We start from the raw sequence: 6,000 nt of genomic DNA, 5'->3' as shown, positions 1-6,000 counted from the left end.
GGAGCCTGATTGCCCTCAAGGGTCAGGATGTGACCTGCCAGCTGTTCCTGCCCACTGCCTGTGGATCACTTCTCTCTTAATGACCTTTCACAAGTGTAGAACATCTAAAGTTTCTTTATCCAATTATTACTTGCAATATTCAAGTCGTTTCTGTGTGAACAGTATTAAATCCTTCGAGCATCTGCCCTTTTGTGTTAAATGAATTTAATCAACCCTACTTCGACTAAAATGGATTTTTTGATTAGAGGCAAGATTGCTGAAAGCAGTTATTTATTTATTTTTATAGTCACAAATTATTTACTCTGCAATCCTAACATTTATTTTTTATGGGCCTGAATAATGAAAGATTAGAGGGGGTGTTTGAGGGGAGAGAGACAGCTCATGTCTGCAAATCAAGGCATGGTCTAAGATGTCAGAGATTGATCAAGTATAAATATTGAACAAATGGGAAACTTCTGAATAAAAAACCTGAAGTGAATAAGAGATATATACACAACATCAATGAGTTAACTCCAGGAGAAATTCCGTTTTTTCCTTTTTCAGTGGTCTGATGGATGATGACATGACTGGTACCTGAATCAGAAAAAGTGAGCAAATCATTGTTGTTGTCACAACCTAACTCTGAGTGTGATGTACAGAGATTTTAAAGGAAAGAGATTGCACACACAGATAATTGAAATTAGTCAAATGGAGGCAGCCTGGTTTTAAAAGCACAGATTTCCACAGAATTCCCCACAAGAACTTCATGACAAAACTGAAAACTTTATTAGCATGTCCTTGCTACCAACACGTAAATTTGAGAGGAAATTGTCTTTTCTTTTTTGTAACGTGAAAAATGCTGCAAATCTTTACCAGACCAGTGGTCAGACAGGTCAGAAGGGAACAAAGAGCTAAAAATAAATTCATACAAACCCATGAACATTTGGCCACTTCAAAAAAAAAAAAAAAAAAAAAAAAAAAAAAAAAAAAAAAAAGAAGAAAAGGAATTAAAATTCTTTAGCGATTCAAAATTAGCTTTCCATAGACAATTTCCTCAGTTATATAATTCATGACTGAACTCTCTTGAAAACTTTTCACTTCAAAAAATCTGAATAGTCTGTCTTCTGAACAATGCTTTTGAACTGCCAATATGGCAAATAATCCCAGTGTGTGTTCCGTGGGGGAGAGGGAATCGTGGGCTTTGTTCTCCCACTGAACCAGCAGAAGTTTTGCCCTGGACTTCAATGGAAGAGGAGATTTCGTGCCTTTAAAGAGGGAAGGGTATCAAAGTGGGCACCACACAATGCACAGATGCACGAGGAAGGGATTTTGTGTTGAAGAGCACAAAATCTAGGCCAGAGTTGGGGAGTGATTTCCAATTCCGTTTCATTTCTCAGCATCTCCCACTCTCTGCTCCTGCATAATGAGGGGAGGAAGCTGCAGTTGCCTCCATCCCTTCGTGAGCTGACATTCCTCCTAAGATGTATTATGTATACAAATGATGGTACTTAAGGAAACTTTTGTTCTGAGGAAATCTCATCAAAAGGAAGTGCTTTTCAAATGAAATAATTAGCCATGCTATTTGATATAAGAGAAAACACAACCCGGCTTTGGTGGAACCATTGCCATGTCTTTAATGCCTAAGGCCTTTTATACACTGGGGTTTGGAAAAATTTGGCTTGTAAAACTTTTGAAGTTCATTTTTGAAGGCTCTTCAACAAGTTAACAAGGCTTTTTTCCAGTGAAGTAATTGATGAATATGAGTCTGTCTTTCAGATATCAACTGGCAGAGACTTTGCAGAGTGAGGGGGCCTGAAATCCATCAGGAAAAAGAGGAATTTCTGTGGGAATTTCATGGACAAACCACCGAGCAGCCAAGTTTTTTGGATGAGGGTCTCATTTTTTCCTTACTACCACAAATTCCTCAAAGTTTTAGTGCATCCCTAAGAAATTATTAGAGTTTTACTCTGCACCGTGGGTCTGAATTTGAATCTCCAAACCCATGCCAGAGGTTTGTGTGCACCAAGGAACTGGAAACTGTGGGCAGAAGTGGAATCGTTTTTCTAGCTGGGATTCAGGTACACCAAGCCCACATGTGTAGAATGCTTGGGCAAAGGTGAACCAAACAATTTAAAAATGAACCATGTTTATTGGCTTAATTGGTTTAGCAGTTTCTAAAAGGATCATCCTAAAAGCTCTCATTGAGTTCTCAGTACTCCTGAAACCACTTCTTCACTTAAGCTGATAAAACTGTCACATTTTGGGTGTTTTATTCAGCTCCATTTCCAGAGGGGAAGTCAAACACTCAATCCCGACTGCCCTTGGAGCAGGGAATTTACACGCCCTGTTGCTTTGTGATGGCTGTGTTGTCAAAATAAATGACTCCAGCGTTGTGAGTGTATTTCAACACCAGAATGAATTCATTGTGTGTGGTTAATGTCACAGCAATCCAAAATCCTCACAGGAAACAGGGGGGAGAAGCTTTGAGAGGACAAGTAGGTTTTTCCAGGTTGGGTGAGATGTGGAATCATAGATCCCCAGGATGGTGTGGGTTAGAAGGGACATTAAAGATCATCTCATGGCAGGGACACCTCCCACTGTCCCAGGCTGCTCCAAGCCCTGTCCAGCCTGGCCTTGGGCACTGCCAGGGATCCAGGGGCAGCCACAGCAAATCTGGGCACCCTGAGATGTTACTGGTAAGGAAAAACATTTTATCATTTATTTTTTCCTGTTTAGCAGCCACAGATATCTAAACTCAGAATAGACACAGAGTTTATTATTTTCTCTTTTAAAGTATTTAGAGTAAAAACCCACGTGTAGAGGGGTCAGCAGGTGACTGACATCTCCCAAGAGAGGTTCCTCAACCACAGAAGAATCCAGCTGGTCCCAATCTCCATCTTCTGGTCCTGCAGCAGTTACTGCAGCACGTGGGAAGAGCAAGGAAATCAGAACTTCCCAAGGCCACGATTTGCTTCAGGTGTGTCTTGCAAATACACCTCAGCTCTTCTTTTGACTTTTTAGAAGTTCTTTGAACAGTCTTTCCTCTAAAGCCATCAGTTATTAAAAGGTCAAGAAAATGTAGCAGTCCTAGAGAAAGAGATCAATTAGGAATGCGTGCTGGTGAGCTGATTAAGTTTTAAAAGCTCTTCATGCTAAAATAATATCTTTGAGATAATGTATGCTATAGCACCCACCAACCTGCTTTCATTCTGTAGTGCTTCTGTGAACTTTGAAAAAGGTTCTTAAAGAAAAGAAAAGAGTTAAACGCTTTGAATTGCAATAAATTAAAACTCTAATGAAGAAATTAAACTGGAAGAAACAGAGTTTCTTTTGCCAGGCTCTCATCAGTATTTTCCATGCAGATGTTCAGCTAACACCAAGATATTGCTCTTTGGAACACTTTAATTTCTTCTCACATGCTCTCAGGAGTTCCTGCTATCATCTAAGACCTCAGTTTATCAAGGTGATTAAGCTTGTGATTAATTTGAATGATCTATCTCATAATAGATGTTCACATTTTTGAGAGTGGGGATCTAGGCTATTAGCCAAAAAACCCACACCAAACCCAAACCAAAGAAATTAAAATACCCAAAATGAAGTCTGGGTTTGTATTTCTCTCCTTGGATAAAGCCAAAGAAATAAGAGAAATAAAAATCCCACTCAAACCCAGAAGGAAGTCTGGGTCTATATTTCTCTCCTTGGATAAAGCCATGGGCTTTATTCATGGGCTGGATTTCAAACTTACTGAGAAAAGAATTCCCAGAAGTAAGAGCAGGGTTTTTATCTAGACCCTAATCCTTCTCTTAGATTACAGACACTGTGTCCAGGAGATATAAACACAGGACAGCAAAGAACTTGATGCAATAAAATCCATGTCTAATTTTTACTCTAGTTGTTCCATGACTCCATAATATTTTCTTGTTTCTCTCTAAAACCTTTTTGTGCTTTCCCAGCTGAGAGTAAAGATAGAGGAAATCAATGCAAAAGCAGAGTTTCTGCTGATATTTAATGGGGTAAACAATCTATTCTAAACTCTTCCTAACAGACAGCTCCTCTGAGATGCACTTGGCAGATGCTTCTCAATCCAGATAAAATAGATCCCATTATCTTCTTTTCATGTGGTAGTCACTTGGCTCCTCAAAGATTCATATCTCTTCCCGTTTGGAAATTCTTTATTCTACAGGGAAATGGCTTTTCTCAAAGAAGCAGGTACAGAAGAGCAGCTCTAACAAAAGGCTTAGAGAATGGCTCAAAGGGAATTAATACCTTGCAGACCTGAGGGAAGTTTTGTGTCAGCTTCACCAAGTCAGAAACTGAGGATCTCACCTGTAGATTTATTAAAATTCCACATTATTTTTAATTATTCTGTTTCTTTGTTAGGACCAAAGTTTTGCTGCGTGTCAGTGAGATTGGGCATCTGAGTCAACGGTGTGAGAAATGTTATGAGATGACTGAATTAAAGATTTTTTTAAAGAAGAATACAAATTGCAAGCTGTTCAATTGGGATCAAACTGAAATATTAGTGGAGAGTGGAGGTGAAGCTTGTTTCTAGTTTCTTGTTTCTGCTGAAAGAAATTTTTCTGCCTGCCAGTGTTTTTCCTGGCAGCATATTTCCTACTCATCTTTATTTTAGAACTCCAAACACTCCAAACATATTGGTGATAAAAATTATAATTTGTAACTAAAATAGCAGCTCACTGACCATTCTCAAGACTGAGATTTACCTAATCCACATCATCTGCTTCTAAATTTCCAAATCAGCTCTGACCCCAGGCAGTCCCTCAGCAATTCCCTCATTCTGTGGCTTTCAGAGGAACTTTTTCTCTGAGGTTAAGTTCGTGTTTATGTGACTTTTTGAGAACTCAGATGTTTTCCAGACCCATTTGCTGCAGTGTTTGGAATTAGGCATCAGCATCCAGTAACCAACTGGTGATAACTCCTGCAAATGTGCAAATGCAGCCCCAGCTGATGCCAAATGGATTATGGATGCCTATCTTGGATATCTAATCCTGAAAGCCTGTCCTTGGGGAGCTCAGACAAGCATAAAGTCATATTAATAACTTTCTATCATCTTTCAGAGATGAAAACTTGAAGAGGTAAAAAAAAAAAAAAAAGGACCTGAAGCATTCAAGAAACACTTTAAAAGCAAGATTAGGAATGACAGGTTATTCTCACAATTGTCTGTCAGCTCTCTGGAGGATATTCTGTCTTCTGCCTTTCATATCCATAAAAGTTAAAGGACTGTAAATGGAAGGCTGAGAACAAGGTTTCCATCCTTGGGCTGTGTAAACCAGGAGTAACTCCAGTTTATGAACCTCTTAAAAAAAACCAAAACAAACGAAAAACAACCAACCAAACAAAAAACCCAAACAAACAAAAAAGCCAGTCAACCAACCAACCAAAACCAAGAGTAAATCTACAGAAAAGGAAAAAAAACAAAACAAAAAACCAAAAAAACAACAAAAAAAACCCCAAAACAAAAAACCCCACCAAAATTAAAAAAAACAAAGAAACAAAAGAATAAAACAAAAACAAACAAAAAAAAGAATAAAAAATAAATGTTGTTGCTCAGTAGAACTCATATCTAATACAAATATCCCTACAAACCTTGGTTGCTCCTGGGATGCTCCATATATGAGGAGTTTAACTCCAAATCTTGGTGCATTATTTATTGCCAAAATATTAAACGCCATCCCCCAGTATTTGTTCAGGCTCCCAACCTCTGTGTCAGAGCAGCTGTGCCTCTTTAGAAGTTCATCAAGCTGTGCAAATTATGAAGATTTTCATATTTTAATATTAAGCCCCTCATTTCAGGAAATGGAACACAGTTATTTCCTCCGTGCAAAACTTCAGACACAATTACCTTTCAGGAGTGGACACTGCTGCAGATTGAGGCTGTCAGAATTGCCTGTGCAGCCTCTTGCTGTAATAGATGCGATATTCACACCCTAATTTCCATAAAAATAGGTTTTACAGAGTTACTGTTCTGGGATTTATTAGATTTTCCTGCAAAGCATTATA

General features: G+C 38.6%; 1 long non-coding RNA gene across 1 annotated transcript in view; it reads right to left on the bottom strand.

Moving 5' to 3' along the window:
* Window positions 1-953: 953 nt before the first annotated feature.
* Window positions 954-6,000, bottom strand: part of LOC148222707 (uncharacterized) — a 50,076-nt gene continuing 45,029 nt past the window's right edge. The window contains exon 7 of the long non-coding RNA XR_015805789.1: window positions 954-3,066. This is a non-coding gene — a long non-coding RNA (uncharacterized LOC148222707). The remainder of the gene's footprint in view (window positions 3,067-6,000) is intronic.

Source organism: Sturnus vulgaris, chromosome 10 (assembly GCF_052056855.1).
Source record: "Sturnus vulgaris isolate bStuVul1 chromosome 10, bStuVul1.hap1, whole genome shotgun sequence".
NCBI classification, from domain to species: domain Eukaryota; kingdom Metazoa; phylum Chordata; class Aves; order Passeriformes; family Sturnidae; genus Sturnus; species Sturnus vulgaris.
Note: the sequence above shows the minus strand (reverse complement) of the source record. Positions and strands in the feature narration are given on the sequence as shown.